We start from the raw sequence: 23,837 nt of genomic DNA on the forward strand, positions 1-23,837 counted from the left end.
TTTTAGATTCAATTATGAACTATAAAAAACACAAAATAAAAAATAAAAAAATTAAAATTTACTAAAAAACCATATCAAAATAGTTATTGATACATATCTTATGAGCTTGGTGGTGGTTTGTTGGCTACGTTCTCATTTTTTTTCTTTTATTTGTTGTTCTATTCTCGTAATAAATTTTTTTCTCCCTTTTGCAGCCTCTATTACATGATGATATGACTATGGTCTACTGAAGTGTCATGATAGTACCAAGTCTTTCTGATAATAAATAAAAAAGAAAAAAAATGGCTCAGTCGGATAGAGCGTCTGCCATGTAAGCAGCAGATCCCAGGTTCGAGTCCTGGTCGGGGCACACATTTTCATCTGTCCCTGTTGATATTAATCAACGCCTGTAAGCAGCTAATGGTCTGAATTTCGTTGTAATTTCATAATAATTTTTGTGTTGTTCGTGGCGGAACAGGCTTGGATTGGCTGAAGAAAGCTGTCAGTGGCCTGTGATCTGAGATGAGATAGAAGGTCGACTATACAAATAGTGGAGAAATTTAGTGACTCCATAAACAATGGCGAGCGCCTCTGTTTCCAGCTGCCTGCGATTACACTGCGCCTTGTTTAAAGTTTTGGAAGAAAAGGCTACAAGCCTGTCAGAGCTACCAATCCTGTGGAATAGCTTCGATCCAAGCCCATAGGATGACGCATCAAGTGCTAAAACTACTGGCTTGTCTTGGTCAAAGTGGACCATACAACGATCACTGAGAAGATCATCCTTAAGTTGCTGGAATGCGTCCTGAAAATCTTTGGACCGTAAGAAGCGAACACCTCTCCAGCGTAGGTGGTTCAACAGGGCAGCAGTTTGTACTGTATGAGGAATAAATTTGAAATAATACGTCGGTTAGCTCATTACTGCCTTTAACTCCTTAAAATGACGAGGCGCCGTCAAATCCCTGAGTGACAACAAGTGCGATTGCGCTGGATGGATGCCCTGTGAATTAATGATATGAAGAAATGAGCATTTCGCTTTATTACACTTGGTTCCCATGTCCGAAAGATCTTGGGACAAACAGTCAAAACTGGATAAATATTCCTCTGGTGTGCCAAAAGAAACTACAGTGTCATCTAAATGATTTACACACGAAGGGACCTTCGCTGTTAACTGATTCAGAAATCACTGTAAAACTGCGAGAGTTAATGCACTGCCGATTGGGAGGAGCTGGAACAGATATAGACTCAAGTGCGTGATAAGTACAAAGAACCGTTTGGAATGTCATTCAAGGGTAACTGCGAGTATGTCCCCGGGAAATTTATTTAGGAAAACAAGCATTCCTGTCACAATCTGTCGATCAGTTCATCAGGTGAAGAAGGGGAAAAGAGTCCATCTCTGTTTTGAGGGTTGATAGTGGTTTCAAAGTCTGCTCATAGCTGCAACCCACGCCATGGCTTTTTGATAACTGTCGGGAGAGATGCCCACTGACAGGCTGAGATCTGTTCAGCAACACCACTGTCTTGCCATAGTTTCAATTCTTGAGCGACCTGATCACGAATGCGTTAGGGGACTGCACTATGAAACGGTGGTTGTGCATTATCTTTTAAAGTTACATGTGCTTCAAAATCTTCAGCGTTCCCCAGGCCTTCTCGAAATAAATTTCTGTATTGTCACATCACTCATTAATACAGTTGTGAGGAACAGTAGCATTGACTGGCAACACATTGTCCTGAATGTCCAGGTAAAACAAGTCAAGTGAGGTCAGATCAAAAAAGTTCGGACTGTTCCGAGAACACGGTACATGAAATAGTAAAGTTCTAGTAACATTAAGAAATGTTGCTGCCAGTCTGCACACTCCCGACACTGGGATATTGTGTCCATTGTATGCTGGCAGAATGGCAGTAGGCTGCTGTAGCCATGAGCCGCCTAACAATTCATAAGTATTTCTGTTCAGCAAAGTCATGCAAGCACCTTTGTCTAATTGTAGTCTCACAGAATGCTCTGCCGCACGTAGATGTACATACAGTTTATTTCTCTGAAAGCAGATCACTTGTGAACGGTTCTGTTTACTTTAAGGGTAAAACACTGATTGGGCCTCCCCCACCGGCTCAACTGATATGACATTTACTTCTTTTGAAGAACACTGAAGTAGAGTCTCACTGTCGCCTGCCACGGCTGTTTTGAAATCACGCTTGAATATGGCCCCGTTTGCCACAGGAAAAACATTTTGCCTCTCTGCGTGGGCACTGCTAACGGTCGTGCACTTCGGGAACGACTTCCAGATATTAGACTGCAAAGTTGCGAGGTGTCGGGGCTAGCAGTGTATTTAACACTAAATTCCTCTAGAATCTTCATATGGAAATGATGCTTTAAGCCCCCCCCCCTTTTCTAAATCCGACTTTTGTTGTTGCACATGGATCAAGAAGAAAAATAATAAACATAACACATGAAACATTTACAATACGTCAACTTGGATACTCAGATAAATGCTGTGAAGGTGAAGTTGTCCATAAACTAGATTGTGACATTTATGACCAAGTGGTATGTGGAGCCAATTCCTTGCAACTCAAATCTTACGAGAAACACCCAGCCAACCCAACATTAATTGCTGCTACTGTAGTGAGAACTCAGACAATGAACACCCAAGACAGAACCACATTAGAAAAGACGGGAACAGGCGCGCTATGCAGAGCTCTGATTGTCACATATCTAAATTCCCTAATCTGTGGGTGCTGCGGACATACATTACCAAGCTGTCTTCTTAACTGCAAGGACACGATCTGGCATACCGGAGGCGATGGCTGGTTGCTTCGACGTCCCGTTGTGGTGATGATAATGTCGCGAGTATAGCCCAAAACAAATTATCCTGGTCTGGTTGCTCCAGACTAAAGACTTCTAGCAACACAAATGCGCCTTTGAGGGAGACGAAGAAGGCTCGCTACACAATCACTGACGGTATAGTGATTGATTTTAACAAGCGAAGTCACACAGTAACTCCGATACAGTCAACTTTAGCCAAAACTGCTCAAGACGGGCAACGTAGGCCGCTTGTACGTAGAATGCTCAATTGCCAACTGTACTCGGAAAGTTATGTTGAAGTCGGAACTTCAGCAATTTCATCAAACAGTTACAATTAAACGAAACTATATTAGACAACCAACGGAAGGCAGGCTGTCCAGAGCAGCGAGAGCTCAGTCTTGTAACCTACTCTGACCGAAAAGCGAGAGCCGACTCTCTCAAGAGCACCCGTACAAGCCGAACACAGAACATTCCCGCCCCCACGACAGTGGCTGTGGTTAAAACGTGCCAATCAGCAACTCGAAAACCGGTGGAAAATTCCACTCTACTGCCGAAGCACAACTATTCCACCAATGGAGATACTTGGCGCCAATTTCTGCGCCTCTGAGCAAGCCAATCACAGTTGTAATTTTGCATAAAACGCGGGAATTTGCCTGCCAAGACTGCCTGGGAACACAAATCATTCCCATGCCTCGCTGGAAGTCCGTCAGAAAGTGTTTTCACTGTGTTTCTGCGAAGCAACGGAATCTCTAGCCCAGCCCCTCCGTCAGGCCCCTGTGGGCGTGTCGCCGCCGCTCTTATGACAATGTGGCGTCTGGAAAGCATGCACTCGACTCCCTCACACCCGTCGGCTTAACCCTTTCAAGATCGGCAGAACCCGCCTGTCACCGTCCACCCGGGTGATGAGAGACGCTGCGTGGGAAGTCAACATGTGAAGCAGTACCAACTTTTCACCACATGCAATTAGAGAGGAAAATATTCATATCTTCTGAGTTCTCAATACTAGCCTTGTAATGACAATACTCGGCCATACTTCCCCAAACCGAATTACTCAGAGTTAGATATAAATAAGAGAGGGGGCAAGTCACTGTGTGCATCTAAAGGCATACCACCTCTCAAAGTGGCAGGCGCACGGCGTGACTGATTGTTTTTTAACAATGGGCTTTGCCTGCAGCTTGACCTCTGAGTAGAGAACTGAGTGCATTGTGTACTTTGAACTACAGAAATGGTCAGAGCCTCTAAATTTACCTCTGCAATATCTAAAACGTTCTGAGGTTCAGTAACAGAAAGGGCAGTTTCTAACTTAGGATATGGTAGCTTCAAAATTGGAGTGTGCATGCGTGCATCTCATACATTCTGAGTAATCACACCACGGAGTATGACGCCACTTGTGTGACGTCACATGGACACTTAAATATGCAATGTCTGGTAACACCTCTTAGTTCTGCGAGTCATTGTTTAAATGTCTGTTCCGATTGCTTCCTAAGCCAAAAGAACTTGTATTTGGCAGCTGCTACATGCACCTGAGCGCCAAGGTGCTCATATAACTTCTAACAAATAACACTCAAAGTTCTCCGGCCAAGAGTCCGTAGACATTTTGACACACAACATAAAACACCAACATTAGTAAGGAAATAATCTTTGCGCTTCGTATCTGCTATGTCGTAGGCGGAGAACTGCGCTACAAGTTGAGTGGGTATTCAGCCCAGTCCCCTCACTGGCCGTATGTTATCGGAATTTGGGTGTGCCCGTAGTATGTTGAGTTGTAACTGCCATTGAAAGTACTTGCGTCAGTTGAATAAGTCTCCGCCCAAGTTGCTGAATTTGTTGCCTCTGCAACTGAACCACATCATTTACAGAAAGTTCTTGTCGTGGCACAGACATAACAATTCCTTGACGCTAATACACACAAAATACACTTAACGTCGCCCTTGATGAAGGAAAACACAGCACCGTAGGTTCACGAGACTCGTCACCACCGTTGGGTCGCCGCTTGAAGTTAGGAACGAACAGTGGTAAAACAGTAACTAATGATGACACAATCTCAACTAAAGTGGGTTTTATTCTTCGAGACACACAACTTGCAAAAGATTGCAGATCACGTGTGTATCATACATCAACACGCTGTACAGAGGATGTGGTGTCTGAGGCACAAATATTGGCACTAACATGCAGAGCTCTTCTGCATGGAATAGACGGAATGTACTGATTCCACAGACGCTTGTTAGCAACTCCGTGACACAGGCGATAGGCTTCGTCGTAATCCGACTCGCGGCTGAACACACATTGGCCGCTTAGCGCTCTGGACGGAAGTGAATACTCACCGGCAGCAGCGGCTCACTGAACTTTACTGAAGGTGTGCCGGAGACTGTGCCATTGTTTGTCGGTCTAGCAGGCAGCGACTTTCCTCCTGGAAGTCGAACTGGTGGCCACTGTGGGACAGTGGGACGTTTACTTAAATATCCCGATGACTTCACAGAAACTTTTAACTTCGTATATTTATTAAAGTATGCATATTTGCTGTCGTGTCCCTCTTATGCCTGCTGTTTACGTTAAAGCTCCACAGTCACTGTCACAAATTCTTCCGAACACTGTTTTTCCCTCGTTTATCCATAAATCAGTGTAATATTACTAAAATTGGAATTGCAGAGGCTTCGTACATGTTGGTGTAGATAGTGAATTATAACTGTTAGGATACAGTGAGTTTGTGTCGTAATGGAACTGGATATTTTCCATGCTAATCATCCCGCTTAGAGGCTGGCGTAATGTACAAGTTCCCTCTGTTATGATATTCCCACATCGCAAATCGCTTGTTACCAAATGATACGGAACTGTGTAGGCATACAGGTCTAAATGTCTTAACAATAGTACTCTGCAGGATATTTTTTTAAATCATGTTGAAGGTTGTCTACTTCGACAAACGGTAGTATTACGCAGACTGCTAATACTATGTCCTTTGGTCAGGGCAGTTTAGAAAACTAGTAAGGTGTCTGCCAAATCGTAAATCGTGTTTTAGTCTATGTAATCGACTCTCAAATTAAATAATTAAAACTATAGGCAGACAGAACTCACATCTTCTTGGGTACAAGTTAGCAAGGCTTCCACCACTATATCTGTTTTCGTACAGAACTAAAATTTCCACAACTTTAGCAACGAATAGCTATTAAATGTAGTACATTGCAGAACACTGTCCAGCAGTTTACACTACAATAAAAGCATGTGGAATGGGATACAATGTAGAAAAATAGTGTTTCTGCGAAAAATGCCTAGCACCACCATAGTGTTATAAATAGTAGGTTCACATAATGTTCTTTAGTCAGGGAGACATGTATCAGGCCACTTTATAAGTGTGTTAAGACAAGCAATTGTGTGTGGTTTTTTGTACGTATAGTGTTACTGTCAGCACCAAAAAAACCTCCTTAGAGAGGAAATTTGGTCGTGCATATTCATCAAAGCAAATGGTGTCCTTTTAATGCGAGACGTTACTCTAAATCCTGAACAAAAATTTCTGAGAATGTGGTACCAAGAGAAACTCATGCAGCAACTGGACTATCATTAAATTTATTTTCGCAAAAGTCACTCATATCATCCGTATTCTGTTTTGAGCAACGTCATGGTACTTAAAGAGTGAGAGAGGATTCACCTTACCCTGTGTTTACGGATGTCACAACTTTCTTTTTCGACGAAGAAGACGAAGAAAAATATTTGTGTGTGTGTGCGTGTGTGTGTGTTTTTATAATATACTGAAAAACGGATCTACAAACTTTGTTTAACGATTTTTCTAACGGTGCACAATCAGGGGTGACTGGAAGTGTCAAAAGTTCACATTCCACTGCTGAAGGACATTCCTCTACCAGCAATAGAGGGTGAACTTCTTAGAGTGTAACTACTCGTGCTGGAGAAACGTCAGAAAAATAGTTAAACAAACCTTTTCCGAAGATGCAGAGACAAAAGCCAAAAGGTAATACATAATTTCCATCAATGTGCAACTTTATGTTTGTGTGCCAACGCCGTGACGGAAACTAAATAAATAAGCAGAGCATAAAGAAGGCAAGGGATTCAATTGTTGCTCACTAAGGAGCTCACCAGGTAAAACACTCAGTCCTGTGGACAGTACACTGTGAGATAACTATAGATAGCCGCTGTGGGGAATGCTCTGATCTGTTGTACACCAGCTGTTGAAAGTTACTTGGTATGGACTGTGGAAGTCAGATGACAATGAGTACATTTGAATAGTATGCTTCTAGCTGTCTATTGAGTTCTTAACGTCACTGATTCAGCGCACATCTCTGTATATGAGAGTAAGCGTGTCAGACTGGCATGCGGGGAACCCGGATCTACATCTACATCTACATTTATACTCCGCAAGCCACCCAACGGTGTGTGGCGGAGGGCACTTTACGTGCCACTGTCATTACCTCCCTTTTCTGTTCCAGTCGCGTATGGTTCGCGGGAAGAACGACTGTCTGAAAGCCTCCGTGCGCGCTCGAATCTCTCTAAGTTTACATTCGTGATCTCCTCGGGAGGTATAAGTAGGGGGAAGCAATATATTCGATACCTCATCCAGAAACTCACCCTCTCGAAACTTGGCGAGCAAGCTACACCGCGATGCAGAGCGCCTCTCCTGCAGTTATTCCATTCTCGGTAATGCCATGCTTATTTCTTTGTTAGAAGGACTGGAGCAAGATGCACTCTGCCTCGTGATGCCAACTGAGGAGGTATGAGGGTGGGAAGTAGCTTCTCGACGGTGTGGGAAGCTGACAACGCCCAAGAGTGTACTATGCAGACGCCACACGCTTCAAGCCACATCCGACGGACGCCACTGACTGAGGATTATACGACTATTTCCTTTACTTTACGTCTATGGTCACAAAATTTTTTGTCAACGCATTACCGGTTTCGGTCTATAATGACCATTTTCAGATCTGCAGCAAAATACGGGAAACATAAATACATTAGCAGTTTCTCTACAGCTTAAAACAGCAAATAGACCATAATGGAAAGTGCTACTGCCATACACATGCACTTGTGTGCTTTAAGTATTAAGAGGCATACCAACAAAACTGCTTAACTGGAAGAGTGACTTCGTGCCCAGTGCCTACTCTGCTTTGCTTGAAAATGTTTTACTTTAATCACAGATTTTTTTTCTTTATTGTAATTTCATTCCCCTGCCCCATATGGGCAGCGAAGAGCTGGCAACGGCACATTCCACCGCTCTTCACCCAATTGGTTTTATAAAAGTGCAGAAGGGTGAATGTATAAAAAGGGGGGATAAAAAGGGGGACATAAAAAACACAGTAAATGGAGATGATGGGAGTTAAAGTATACACTAAGATGGGGATATGCACTGGGGGACAGTTAAAAAGTCGACATAAAGTTAAAAGAACACAGCTGGAAAATCAAAGTGCACTTAAAAAAAAAACACTGGAGGCAATCACAAGTTAAAAGTTGGCCACAGGATAAAAATCACACAGAGCATGACACTTAAAAAACCATTGGAAACGTCAGAGCATTCACGAAGAATAAAAAAAACCGCTTGTAGGGACCTACCGAGGGACTGGAAGCTGAAGAGGAGGGAAAAAGAGGGGAGGAAGTCGCGGTGGAGGGCTGGGAGGGGGGGAGAAAGAGGAAAAAAAAGGGGGCAGGAGGCGCACCAAGAGGCAGGAGACCGGCAGGGCAGGAAATGAAGATGGAACACAAGGCAGGAGGGATTGTAGAGACACTGAAGGGGAGCGTGGGAGAGAGAGGGGATGTAGGAGGGGGAAAGCCGCTCAGGAGAAGGGAGGAGGAGGAGAGGGAGCCCTGAAGAGGAGGCAGGAGGAAGGTGGGGTTAGAGTTGGTAGCAGGGGTAGATGTCAGGCCGAATTTCATCATCTGGGAGGGGGTAGGTGCTGGAAGCTGCATTGGGAAAGGAGGTGGAGGGCGTGGAGATGGAGAGAGGGGGGGGGACACAATGGTAAAGGCGCCGCAATGGGCTGGGGGTGGAGAGGAAGGGGGACACCAGGGGACGGGAGGGGATCGAGTCATTGGGCAATATACAGGGTGCAGATGTGTTCAAGGAAAAGGAGAAGGTGGGGGAAGGGGATGATGTCGAAGAGGATGCACGTGGGGGGACAGAAGGCGGATAGGGAAGCTGAGGTGGAGTGCAAACACAGGCATAACAAAGGCTGCGACAGATCAAGGATTTGTAGGTGTGAAAGATGGTGGAAGGATGCGGTCCCCATGTTTGGCCAGACAGGAGTTTCAGGAGGTGGAGTCTGTTGTGGGCTTTGTGTTGGATTGTAAGGAGATGGGGAGTGCAGATGAGGGGGCGGTTGAGGGTGAGGCCAAGTATTTGAGGGTAGGAGTGAGGTGGATAGGACAGCCATAAATGGTTAGGAAGAAATCATGGAGACAGAAGGAGCGGATGCTGCGGCCTATGATGATCGCTTGGGTTTTGCATGGGTTGAGATGAAGGAACCACTGGTTGCACCAAGTGGTGAACTGGTCAAAGTGGGTTTGGCGGGTATGCTGGGACCATTGAACGGCAGGATAAAGGACTAGGAAGGCGGTGTCATCAGAAAATTGGAGAAGATGAACAGGTGGGGGAGGTTTGGGCGTATCAGTAGTGTACAGGAGATAGAGGAGAGGGGAAAGGATAGAGCCTTGGGGTACGCCAGCAGAGCGATAGACGATACGGGAGTTGGAAAGTGACATAGGAGGGATGATGGGAGAGGAAGAAAGCAACGAGGTGGACGAAATTGATAGGGAGAGCATAGGTCTGTCAGACATGGTTGCAGGCGTTCTGGAGGTCAAGGGAAACAAAGATAGCAGAGTGACAGGAGTTACGTTGGAGGGAAAGAAGATTGATAAGGTTAAGGAGTTGGACGTCGGCTGAGAAGGAAGGTTGGAAGCAACACTGGGTAAGGGGGAGGAGTTGGTGCTGGTTAAAGTGGCGGTGAATACGGTGGGAGAGGATAGTCTCGAAGACCTTACTGAGCATGGAGGCGAGGCAGATGGGACAATACGAAGAGGTATCAGAGGGGGATTTGTTGGATTTAGGGAACAGTAGAAAACGAGAAGTCTTCCACAGGTCAGGGTAAAAGCCAGTGGAGAGGAGGACATTGTACATAGTAGCAAGGACAGCCAGGAATGATGGGGGGTCTTCTTGAGGTGGCAGTAGGTGACGCCATCATGACCAGGGGTGGTGTTGCGTTTGGAGCAGAGGATGAGTGTGATGTCATGTGTGGTGATGAGGGTGTTGATGTTGGGGGGGGGGGGTAACTGATCCAAGTACTGGAAGCTAGGGATGAGTGGTGGGACGGAGGTATCAGTGCAGTCAAGGATGGTGGGGAAGAGGGAGTAATCAAAATGGGGATTGTCAGGAATGGAAAAGACCTCTGATATGTGGGGTGTAAAATGGTTAGCCTTACTGAGATTGTCAGGGAAGGGGCGATCGTTGTGGAGGATAGGGTAATGCAGTGTGGGATGGCTACCAGTAAGGTGATGCAGGACCAGTACTTAGAGGGGTTGACAGGGAGGGTGCTGTTGAGGTGTGTGCATGTCTAGCACCAGTCCTGGCATTTCTTTGCTGTAAGAAGGTTCTGGCTGTGTCGCTGTAATTGCCCCGGTGGTGGGGGAGTGTATCCCAGTCATTGGTGTGAAGGAACGAGTGGTAGAGCCTGCAGGATTCACGAAGAAGGACGGCTTGCGGAGGAAGCATAGGGTAGTGAGGGTTGATGAGTATGGTAGGGACATAGGCCTTCACAGCATCAGTGATGGTCTTCTGAAGGAAGGAAGAGGCATGGGTGACATCAGTGGGATGGTGAAAGGTGAGGGTGTGGCTTTTGACCTGTGAGGTAATGGATTCCTGGTAGGCATCCCAGTCAGTGCAGCAGCAGTCTTGGATGGACTTTGGAAGACAGCTGGGTGGGGGGCTGCAGGGGGGCCATGGGCAGAGGGGACAGTGAGAAGGACGGGGAGGTGGTCAGTACCAATGGGATCGAGGACGTCCATGGTGATACAACAAACGAGGTGGGGGGAAGCAAGGATAACGTCAGGGGTTGAGTTAGTTTCAGTACAAGTGTGTTATGGGAGAGGAACTAGGTCATCATGGGGGGTGGCAAGGAACTGATGCCACTGCTGATGGGTGGCAGGGTCATGGCTGTGGATGTTGAGGTCAGTGGCCATCACATAGGTGGTGATGGTGCAGTCAACATGGGAAATGAAGTCTTAGGGGAGAGGAGCTGCGGGATGACTATAGATTGTGGCACAGGTGATGGTGAGGGAGGGAAAAAAGACGCTGAGGAGAAGGTGTTCAGTTGGGTTATTGAGGAGGGGTTGTGGCCGGACAGGAAGATGCTTGAGGTGGCCAACAGCGACCACACCTCGGGCGAGGGGAAGGGCATTGTCGATGCACTGAAGGAGATAGGGAGAGGTGCGGCAACATGATGAGGTTGGAGGAAAGTTTCATTAAGGATCAAGGTGCTGGGATAGGTAATGCATGAAAAGGTATTTGTTGGCAGGGAGGGAGCTATTGTTGAGGTAGCAGAGATGATACTGGTGATGAGCCAGGAGATGGGAGGGGGAAAGGAAGTGTGGCGAGGAGAGACGGGCTTAAACGAGGGTGTGTAGGTGGGTGAAGGTAAAGTGAACCTATTTGTGGGAGTAGGTGGCATAGGTATTTAAATGGAAAATAGAGCGGGTGGCGAGGGAAATCTGCTGGAGTGTTTGGGGGTGCTGGAAGGGGTAGATGTCCTGCAGGACAATGGTTAGGAACTGGATGATGTCTTCTGCTGTAGGGGGAGGGCAGAGGGAATTGGTGGGGTGGATGGGCAGGTCGATGGGATGAACGGGGACAGTGAGATCAAGTTTGGTGGGAGGGGGCTTTGCTTTGCATTTGGAGGAGTAGTTGGGGTGGGGTTTGTTGCAAGAAGGGGGAGAGGCGAGGTTAGGATACTGTTCAAGAAAGTGGAAGGCTTTACAATGGGGGAAGGTGAGGGGTTCTTGCCGATTTTGGGTGAGGTGGTCATTGTACAGGAGACAGCACTGGCAGCAGCAGGATGGAGGAGGGGAATGGGACAGGTCAGTGGGGTGGTGGCGGTTGAAAATCAGCTTTCCCTGTGTGAGGAGGTGATTGATCTAGGAGGCGGACTCAGTAAAGATATGCATAAGGAAGGTAGGGACAGAGGAGTTGTAAATTAGGTGGGCTGAGCGGATTTCCAGGGCGGGATGGGTGTTCAGTTCCAGCAACACCTCCACTTCTGTGACCACAGGGGTGAGTTTTGTGGTCATGGCAGTGAGGGCTGGTGGACGATAACAGGGTTGAGGCTGGTGAGGAGAGGAGGAAGTAAGGAAAGGGGTCAGGGACGCATGGGGAAAAAAGGTGATGCAGGGAAGGTGCTGGAGGAGATCAGTATGGAAGAAGGGGAGGAGGACTGGATGAGAAGAGAGTCTCTGCGAGGGATAAGTTGGGTAATGGGTGCACTGGGAATGTATTTCCAGATTTCAAGGGTGAGGGTGCGGGCATCTAGGAATTTTGGATCAGGGTTGGCAAGGACGAAGGTATACAGGGTGGGGGCAGGGGAGGCGGGAGGAGGGGTGGTATCCATGGCAGGATCAGAGGGAAGTGAGGTGGGTGGTGGTCTTTTGGAGGAGGGTCTGGAGGTGAGGTCGCCACTTGGCCACTTGGGAGGTTTTTTGGCGGGTGTGGTCTCGGTGGAAGGATGAGATACTGGATGGATGGAGAGATGGTGGGAGGCAGGCCCCTCTTGTGAGGTAGAGGCACTGGTTAAGGGGGTGGGGCGCTCTGTGGTGGCGCGTTATGGGGCCCCTTAGGGATATGGCTGCCAAGAAGGGAAAGAAAACCAATGTGCCCACCGTTTGCATACTGGGTGGAGTCATTCCAGACGTGGGATGGGCCCTTCCGGATGAAAGGAAGAGCATAGGGTGCAGCCAACTGCAGGTGGTGGCTCACGTCAGTACGAGTAATGTGTGTCGCCTTGGACTGGAAGAGATTCTCTCTAGTTTCAAGAGGCTAACAGAAGTGGTAAAAGCTGCCAGTCTTGCTTTCAAGATCAAAGCAGAGTTCACCATTTGCAACATATTAGATGGGACCAACTGCAGACCTTTGGTACAGAGCCGAGTGGAAGGTTTGAATCAGAAGCTCAGACAGTTTTGCGACCATGTAGGCAGCAGATTCCTTGACTTGCACCATAGGGTGGTGGGAATTCGGATTCCGCTGAATAGGTCAGGACTCAACTACACGCAGTAGGCGGTTACATAGGTACCAGGGGCTTCGTGCCGTGGACTGGGCGCTTTTTAGGCTACACACAGGAGGCGGTGGCATTTTTGTTGCTGTTAGAAGTAGTTTACCTTGTAGCAAAATTGAAACAGATAGTTCATGTGATTTGGTATGGGCAGAGGTCATCCGTGGCAATCAGAATAAAATAATAATTGGATTCTTTTACCGACCTCCCAACTCAGATGATGTAATTGTTGAAAGGTTCATACGGAACTTGAGGTTAATTTAAAAACGTACCCAACTCATACAATTATAGATGGTGGTTACTTTATTTATCTTCAATATACTGGCGAAAATACATGTTTAAATCTGGAGGTACGCATAAAACATCATTCGAAATTATGCTAAATGCACTCCCTGAAAATTATATCGAGCAGTTAGTCCATGAGCTCACGCAAACAGTAAATGGTTGTGAAAACACACTTGACCTCTTAGTAACAAATAATTGTGAGGTAATAATGAGCGTAAAATATAATACAGGGATTAGTGAACAAAGGGTTGTTGTAGCGAGATTGTATATTGTGACCTCACATTCTCCAAAAATAAATGAAAAATATACCTATTGAAAAATCAGATAAAAATTCACTTGACGCCTTCCTGAGAAACAATCTCCACTCCTTCCAAATTAACAATGTAAGTGTAGTCCAGGCGTGGCTTGAATTCAAAGAAATACTATCGACAGCAATTGAGAGATTTATAGCAAATAAATTAACTAATGGTGGAACTGCTCCATCTTGGTACACAAAACGGGTCAGAACTCTATTGCAGAAACAAGAAAAAAAGGATGCCAAATTTAAAGGCACGCAAAATCTCCAATATTGGGGATCTTTTACAGAAGCTCGTAATTTAGCGCAGACATCAGTGCGAGATGCTGGTGTAGCGGCACCACCGTTTAGGATAGGGAAAGTTAGTTTTGCGCGATATTCGGAGCATGAATTACGGCCAGGTGCAGGCCAGATTGCAGTGGGTTATGCATACCAGCAGTTGAGAAGGCAAATAGAGGCCACAGGGGCATAGAACTGCCGGAGAAGGCACACACAGCAGTTTGCATGGCGCAAGTCACAGGCAGAAGGGGCCACTGGGAAACTTAGCGTGTTATGTGTACTTGACGCGAAGCGGCGCGCGTTGCAAAACAAAGGCCCACAGACGAGTATAAATGGGTGCCGTTTTCTAACGAGATTCATTGAAGTGTGACAGATTTCCTGGATGGCAGGGCGTGTCGCACTACCGGCTACACTCAGAGAAGATGGGGCACCAGCATTCCAGTCCACAGGGGGTCACTTGTTCGACCCTCGACCGCGGGCAGTCGTCTCGGCTCCCGACACATGCCGGAGACTTCCCGAGGCGAGGGCCACAGATTCGGACGCCAGATCACGGGCGCTCGTTTGACGCCACTTTCTCAGCTACACCAGTGAGGAAGAAGCAGCAGCGGGGCCGGCGTACGGCTCCTGGCGGAGCAACACTGAGTCAACGGGGAAGAAGACTGCTGAGCCAGCTGCAGGCGCAGCCCTGACGGTGCGGTCCTACAAGGCTGACACACAGCAGCGCGTTGCATTGTGTCGCTGGGCCGGTGGCCTCAGCATTGCGATACCCTGTGACGCGGACCGAGGTTAACGGGGCACTATAGCTAAAGAACAATAAATCATTTGGAAAGTTCTCGCCAAGTTTTAATACATCCACGACATTTAGTGTCAGAACAGCGGACGTCATCTGTCCAGTACGACGTTCGAGCTCACCGCCTGCAGTACAGTCGCAAGATGTGGTGAGTGCTGACAAAATTGTTCTTTTTGAGTGTTGGACTTTTTTTTTTTTGTCTTTTGAATATGACTCCTGGCAAGCCACATTGTAGATATTTTGCTTGGGCATTTTATTTTGTTGTCAGAGTAAGTGTTAGTGTATTTGAGACAGTAAGATTTATTATTTTGTTTTCGTGGCATTTAATTACTTTTGTATTGGTTTATGATGATACTGAGTATGATGATACGCTGCTGCAGGAAGTCAGGTTGTTCTTGTATGTAAACGTTTTGTTTCTGAACTGACTGGGAACGAAAGCAACACAATGGCAGAGTCAAGGACGCAAGGTGTGTCGGAACCAGAAGTGGTGCGGATTTTGTTGGGAAAAGTAGCACAATTGACAGCAGATAATACGCAGTGAGAAATGAATTAACATCTAGAAGTGGGCAGGAAACCGCATCTGATCAGTCGTTGTTTGCCTAGGGTGCAGGAGATTGATCCAGAAACCACGAGTCTGATTATTTCGTTTTCTGGTAAGGCATCTGAGGACGTGCGTTCGTTTGTGGAGGACTTGGAAATGTCAGCTGTGATGAATGGTTGGTCTGATGAGCAGTTGTTACATACAGCCAAGATTAGATTAACGGGTGAAGCGAGAACATACGTAAGATGTTCTGAGGCTTTAAGGAAAGCAGGACAGTTTAAGCAGTTGAAGAAGGGGCTTCTACAAAGGTACAAGAAACAGATTAGCGCTCGGTATTTTAGAGAGAGGTTAAGTACAATGTCAAAGAGACAGGGGGAGACGATAGAGAAATTTGTGGAAAGGATACGGCAAATTAATGAATGTACTTAAGAGTTGGGTCAGAGCGATGAAGCGAATAGTGTTCTGTTGCAGGAGGCCGAGCAAAGAGCACTTGATGTATTTTTGAGAGGGTTACCGGCGCATATGTCACGGAAAGTGCGTGAAGGAAATCCGAAAGATCTGTATTCGGCCATTCAGCTGGCAATTCAACTTGAGGAAATAGACGTGGCAACAGGGGCACGCGAGAGGTATACAGTGTTTACGGCGGGTGTGAACGACAGAGGGGGCCCAAGACCCACCTAAGGGAGCTCCCATTTAATTTCAATGTTACGAATACGTATGCAGAGATGGAATGTTCAGTGGTAGGATCCATAGGAACTAAAAAGTTTAAGATTTTGTTGGACACAGGGGCGCAAATATAAGGGGCTACTAAGAATATAACGGGACGAAGGAAGTTAGACCCACCACGTTATAGGTTGCGTCGAGTGGAGGATAAGGAGGTCACACCTTTGGGGTCGGTGACAGTTGACTTTCGAATAGAACAAGTCCGATTTAACGCATGCGTGGAGGTAGTACCATGGGTAAGCGAGAGCTACGACATGATCATAGGAGTAGATTTCTTGCATCAACATCATGCCAAAATTGACCTTGGACAACGAGCTGTGGAACCTGGCGGAATGTTATTTCAGCTAGGGGAAACTGTTGTCAATGCAGAGCTGTCGCGAGGGGCGTTCAACGTAATGAACAAACCAATTGAACCGCGTACATTAGCATTAAGGCTTAAACCGCACGAGTGTCTGTCTAGTGGCACAGGGAAGTCGCTTTGGGTAAGTGTGGAGTCGAATATACCTGGGTACAGTATGTGTTATTGAACCATTGGAGGATGATTAAGTTTTGGATTCACTGGGTTGTTTTGTGAAACGTAGTGTTGTATGCGTACAGGAGGGGAACGACAGGCGAGTAGTTCCCGTGAACGTTGATAATTTTAGTGCTGTAGACGCGAATTTGAGGAAAGGAGTTTTAGTAGCAAATTTGGATGTGCCAGATGACGAAGACTGGTGTTCGAGAGGTAGGTGAAGCGATCAACCACTAACTGCCGACAGAACTGCATTGCGTGACAAAATTAAGCATTTGAAAGGAGACGAAAGAGAGTATATTGAAGAATTATTGTGGAAATTTAAGGATTTGTTTTTTTCCACAAGGGCCATTACCAGCAACTCCATTAGTTCAACATAGGATACCAACAGGGAATGAAGCACCTGTTTACCATAAACCAAACAGAATACCGAGGTATTTGCAGCCGATTGTGGAGGATATCATTGATCAGCAGCTTGCGGACGGTATTCTACAGCATAGTAATAGTTGCTGGGGAGCGGGCATTGTCGTTGTGCCTAAAAAACCTGCCGATGAAACTAAGAAATACAGGTTCTGTTGTGACTACCGATACCTCAATAATAAGACAGTAACGGACGCATACCCCATTCCAAACATATCGGAGACTTTGGATCTCTTAGGAAAGTGCCAGTACTTTTCTACGATGGATTTGACAAGTGGTTATCATCAGTCAGAGGTGGCTCCAGAGGATCGTCCAAAAACTACTTTCTCTACACCTGGAAGCCATTACCAGGACATTAGAACTCCACTCGGTTTGAAAAACGCTCCAGCATCGTTTCAGAGGTTGCTAGACAGTGTCTTGAGAGGTTTGAAATCACGGCAGTGTCTGGTCTATTTGGATGAGATTATAGTGCTTTCACGTAGTATGGAGCAACATAGATAGTGGTTAAGGGGAGACATTATGAGGTCAAGAGCAGCTCATTTGACGTTGATCCTGGAGAAGTGTCATTTTGCATTAGAAGAAGTAAAATATTTGGGTCATATTATCAGTAAGGACGAAGTGCGAACAGATCCGAGGTTGGTACAGACTGTAAGGGATTTTCGGGAACCGAAAACAGTTAAGGAACTGCAGTCATTCATCGGAATTTGCAATTTCTATCGAAATTTAGTGAAGGGTTTGCAAATTTAGCACAGCCGTTGACGCGATTGTTACAGAAGGGTGTGAAATTTGAGTGGACAGAAGAGTGTCAGAAAGCGTTTGACAGACTGAAAGAAGTGTTAACATCAACTACGGTTCTTGTGTTTCCAGATTTTGAAAAGGAGTTTATACTAGCATGCGATACATCGAATCAAGCTGTGTTCTTAATCAGGAAATTGACGGGGAAGAACATCCTGTAGCCTATGCGTCTAGGCAGAGGCAGTTGAATGCAGCAGAGAAGAGTTACTCAATAACAGAGAGGGAGATGCTTAGCGTAATCTATGGAATCACATATTTTAAATGTTATTTATATGGGAGAAGATTTCGGGTAGTGACAGATCATGCTGCGTTGAAGTGGTTTTTGGGGATGAAGGATCCGTCCACTAGACTCGCTCGATGGGCTGTGAGGCTTAGTGAATTCGACTGCGAGGTGGTGCACAAGCCTGGGAAGAAGCACGGTAATGTGGATGCACTAAGTAGGAAGGTGGCAAAAGTAGAAGTCATAGGTTATGACCTAGCAGTATGGCAAAAATTACAGGACGCGGACAACGGTTATAAATTGTATCGGACACATCCACAGGTTAATATGTACGACGGTCTTCTGTGCAGGGAAACGAAGTTAGGGCCAAGGGTAGTAGTGCCAGCGAAGTTGAGGGATGAGGTTTTAAAGGAAGCACATGATCACGTCTTATCTGACCATGGGGGATGCAGAGCGACGAATAGGAGAGTGGCGGAGAGGTATTGGTGGAGAGGTAGGAAAGGAGATGTGGATCAGTATGTCAAGAAGTGTATGCCATGTGCGCAGAGAGCAAATTTGAGTCGGAAAACATACAGCGGCAACGATTACCGAAGGCAACATGTCCATTCTCTTTGCTGGGGATTGATGACTTAGGACCTTTTAGGCGAACACCATTGGGGAACAGATTCGTTCTGACAATAATAGACCATTTTTCGAGGAATGTGGAGATGGTGGCTATGCCAAATCAACAGGCAGCAATGGTCGGGCAAGCGTTGGTAAATAACTGGATTTTGAAGTTTGATGTACCAGAGACAATAATTACTGACCAAGGGACCAACTTCATGTCGGATTTCACGAAGGAACTGCGTAAATTGTTGAACGTGAGGAAGTTGAGGACGAGTGTACAAGGACAGCCCCTATTATATCAGAATCCAAGATGGCTATGCAAGATGGAGACCTGGTATGTGAGGACAACTGCTATGGTGCCAGAATTCAAAAAGGTGATCCAAGGTGTACAATAGCCCATACATATACAATCTGCAAGGAAATTAAAAAAAAATCACAGACCTATATTTATCCTTTGGTAAGAACTTGGATAGTTGCTTAAAAGCCATAAGTTTCAGGTGCTATGTTTATAAAATTCGTCACTAAAATTTTAATGTGTGGTAGGAGCGACAGAAATTAAACCAACAAGTTTTGTCAACAGGCAACCACCAGTTGCATCCAGAAGATGTGAAGTTATTTGCACCATGCATGTACAACCCAAATTTCGGAGCTACACACCTAAAATCAAAGGGACTAGTGGGATCATGACCATTAAAACCATCGCAGATACAGGTCCTGAAAAAGAAAGTTGCAGTCACTGGATTAATCGTTTCCAACATTTCAGATTTAAAAAACTGTGCCATCATCGGTGGGAGAGCCCAACGCCAACTAGCTGATGGATACAGGTTCGGTAGCTGAGAGCTCCACAGGCAGGCTAGAGGGAGATGATGCAAGAATACACTGTCGGCACTGCACAAGCGTGCAGCATGTGGTCGTGAGGCATCGGAGTCCACGGGTACAGCCTACGCGCCGCTACGCAGCAGCCTCTGACGGCCTGGCTCTGACCAGCAGCAGAGGCAAATAGTGAATGAGCCTGGTGAGACACACCACCCTTTCCTGTGAGTTACCAGGGCTCGTTGTTTTACCTGAGAACATGCCACTCGATTTTACAACGATAGATGGAAGTATTACTCTGTAACTAACACAAATTTTTACCATAGGTATGATTTGGTGTGAACTAATTTGTCATTTCTCACTGCATCCAATACAGGGTAGATTCTACATTATATAGATTGGAAAAGCCCAGATGTAGGCGTATCAAATTTTTGTATAGCTCCCATACGATTCCACTTTAGCAACTGCGATTTTTAACACGTTTTTATTAGTTCGCTTCCTTGTCTGTTTGTCTGACCGGTACAAATTTTAGAATTGATTTTAAACTTCGTGCTGAGCTGGAGACTTGAAACTTTCAGAGTAGCTCAGAACTGGATTCGTGTTCCAGTCGTGAGTGTTTTGTGGTAAGAAATATTGCTGGTAAGCCTCCATGTGAGCTCGATTCTCTCTAATTTTTTACCTTCACAGTCTTCTCACGAGATGTTCATAGGAGGAAGTAATACGTTGGTTGGCTCAGATAAGAGAAACTGAAATAAACCTGAGATTTACCACATTTCTGTGATGTAATCTCATTAGAATGTATGGAAAATTCCAATCACACACAAACTTAGAAAACGGTAAATAATTATTTAAATAGAAATCACTTTAATTTAACGTATTTTCAAATTGGATTACAGAAAGAATGGCTATTGCCGCATACAAATCCCTAACCCCACATATGTATTATTAAAAATTTGTGATTGTGAAGTTTTAACAGCTATGAGAATATTTATAAAATTTAAAAAGGAAATATCACACAACAACAAATATCAGCTGCTATGAAATTTTTAGTACTTAAGCGAAATATTCATGCATCAATTATCTGTTGCGTGCACCCAGCGTTTTTTGGTTCAAATTTTATGAGTATTAGCGTAGCTACTAAAAATTCATGGGCACAAATTTTCGAGACTATCTGTATAGAGTTAGGAATCAGCATGGGGTATGAGAAGTTGGTTAATTCTTGTTAGTGCATTTTGAAAAGTGTTAAGCTAAAAACCTTTTTATTTAAGTAATTTCTTCCATCATTCCAATAGAATGCTTGGTAAATCTTAAAATCTGGGAATGGATATCTGTGAAACATGTTTCCTGGAAAGCGACATAGATCGCAGAACAGCTTTAAACTCGGCAAAAAACACTTGAAAGAATTAGATTTTTAAATGATTTTGTAAGCGATCCCTTGTATAAATTCTATGAGTAACTAAGTTGCAGACGAAGGTGCTTACAAGAAGGGGTCTGTATCATATGTGACAAGGAGCAGTGTAGTTTACAAAAACACTTCACTTCATCGTTTGATAGATGGGAAACGCAATTTGTAGCGAGACACTGTGACAAAAGGAAGACACAGAACCAATTCAGAGGTGTCAAACATTCTTTTCACAAAATGACATGCGGAAAGATTAGAGAATTGACATGTACGACAGACTGCAGAATGACTTACTGCCATGAACATACTTTTCGTTTAAAAGTACCATGAACAGAACACAAATCAGTTCTTGTACAGAACGACATGCACATTTTCCCATTGCTTCACTCGTGAGCAGAATACGTCCGCAGCTCGTGGTCGTGCCGTAGCGTTCTCGCTTCCCACGCCCGGGTTCGATTCCCGGCGGGGTCAGGGATTTTCTCTGCCTCGTGAGGACTGGGTGTTGTGTGATGTCCTTAGGTTAGTTAGCTTTAAGTAGTTCTAAGTTCTAGGGGACTGCTGATCATAGATGTTAAGTCCCATAGTGCTCAGAGCCAAGCCAAATGACTCGTGAGCAGAATAGGACTGAAAACAATGAATTTCCGAATAAAATCAATAAATTTTGTGCATAAATCAGAAAATTTTGCTTGAAACTTGCTCCTCTACCACTCAACACGTACATCAAAGAACCAAATGATGTTACTCACTTACTTTTAAACTTTGCGAACGGCAACTGTCTACAATCATTTTACATAAGATTTACATCTAAGGAATTTTGCTTTACCATGTGTTTATAGTGTACATAAGAAATCAAATTTTTTACAAGATTTCTAAATAAATTCTGATGAATGTGGGTATGGTTTCCTCAACAAGGGCATCGTGTGGGATGTATTTCCCTGCTCAAGGCTGCAGTCGGTTATGATATGGGAGTTTAGGAGATGAGTGGTGAAACAACTGTGTGTGTGCACTTTGAGAAATTCTGAAAGTCTGCTAGGTTGTGAGACGTCGAAACGTGTTCTCATGTAGTTATACTTTGAAATATTTTTGACAATCATCAAAATCAGAGTTATTTAAGGTTATGGGGGAAGCAAGGTTAGAACAATAATACAATATGCCTAGCATGATGTTGAAAGGCAAAGTCTCATTCCATACAGACGAAAACTATTGATGGAGACGTCACCCTTTAGCAGCTAACTGTCATCATATGCTACTAGTCTAGACATGAAGGTGGTTATAGTATATGTGAGCTGAATGAAATCTTCAACCAGGAAACCTTATTTGAGGCTGAAAATACTGAGGAGTTAGTTACAATTTTTCATCTAACATGGGACATTTAGTTAATTTTTCCTGTAACATAGGGCGACTTGTTACAGTTTCAATGTAACTGGGGTATTTTGTTAAAATTTTTCTGGAATATGACCTATCTTGAAACAATTTTACTGTAACATGGCAAGGTATGGCATAATATGTGAGATTTAGCACGTCTGTGAATGTGCATCCTGATAGCACAGACAATTATGTGTGAACCGATCAACATGCTGGTCTATATCTCCCTCCTTCAGTTTTCGTAAGCACAAGCACTACCGACTAGTCAAAAAACACAGGTTGACTAACCCTTAGTCACGCTCTCCCAAAAGGTCAGCCTTCTACCACCTCCCCACCGCTCCACTCCCAAGACATACTGCGTGATTTATCCATACATGCTTTAATTTTTGAGCACATGCATTCTACACACATGGTGTCTCTTCTAATAACAAACTGCTTATTCCAACAACCGCTGAAATTGCTCAAATGGGCAAACCTGACTTACATTGCAACAACTGAAAATGAATTAACTGGTAAGACTCTCTCTCTCTCTCTCTCTTTCTCTCTCTGGCATTCCAGTGGTTGAATTGTCAAGTTTCATCTCACCTATAATATGCTAAGTCTCCTTGACACTGCAACTACATGAACCGTAAACTCCCTCTCTTTCTAGATGCTGTCTTATGGTTTTACACTGTTATTCAGTAGATATCTGAGGTGTTGAATGAAAACCCAAGAAAGTAGGTCTGGGGAAGGCTACTGACTGTCTGTGCTGAGTCAAGTATTATGCATCAAACTGTTTCCATTCAGTACTTGTAACCTGTACAGAGAAGCAATATGTCCATATTCGTCTCTGAATTAATTACAGTGTGCAGTTCAGTGCATGAACTACACCATTTCTCGGTCACTTGTGACATGCTTGTAAGCAGTTTAGGATGAAACTTAGTTGTTCATTAGAAGTTATGAGAGGAATTGCTTAAAAATCATTCAGAATACAATGCTGTTATCTACTACTTGCAGACTTTAAACATGGTCTGCAATCTGTATTACTCATTGACAGCCACTCTCGAACTTCTTAAAGTTACTTTGCCTTCTGTTGAAATGATGAAAATAGAAAAAAGAAAACACAACTGGTGAAGAGGAACTGGATAGGAATTTTGCAAACAAATCATAGCATATACCTCTGGGCTTGATGGAAGAATGTAACTCAAAATCGACGCTGAATTGATGCAATGGTTACTAACAAATTTCGTTCACACCAAAGCCTGCCTACTGCCATAATATGCGCTAGTTAAAGGATAATACTACCATCTATCGTTGCAAAATCGAATAGCGTGCTCCTGGCTAGATCAACAGGCATTGGTAACTGACGGAAAAGGGTAACACCCTTCACTGAGTTGCTTCACTGGTTACTGCTGCTGCTGCTGCTGCCGCCGACTGCCAAGTTGGCAGAGGGTGAGCAATCCTATGGCTGCTAACTCAGGTGGCTGGTGACATGAGGGCTGCAGCAGCGGACACCAGTACCTCCCAACTACATGATGCATACCTCTGCTATGTGGACAACATGCTCTGGTATCATCTCCCTCTAGGCTACCAGTGGGACACTTTTGTATAGGTTCTGCATCCATCAACTAGTTGGCATTTGGCCCTCACACTGATGATGGTAAAGTTTTTTCATCTTGAAATGCAGGACACAATGAGGATGTTGACTGCTACTCTTGTAAACTGTCATTCTTTTTCAAGATCTATCATTGCGATGTTCCTTATGGACATGATTGAACTAGTCATTTCAT

This window comes from Schistocerca piceifrons, chromosome X, assembly GCF_021461385.2.
Source record: "Schistocerca piceifrons isolate TAMUIC-IGC-003096 chromosome X, iqSchPice1.1, whole genome shotgun sequence".
Classification (NCBI taxonomy): domain Eukaryota; kingdom Metazoa; phylum Arthropoda; class Insecta; order Orthoptera; family Acrididae; genus Schistocerca; species Schistocerca piceifrons.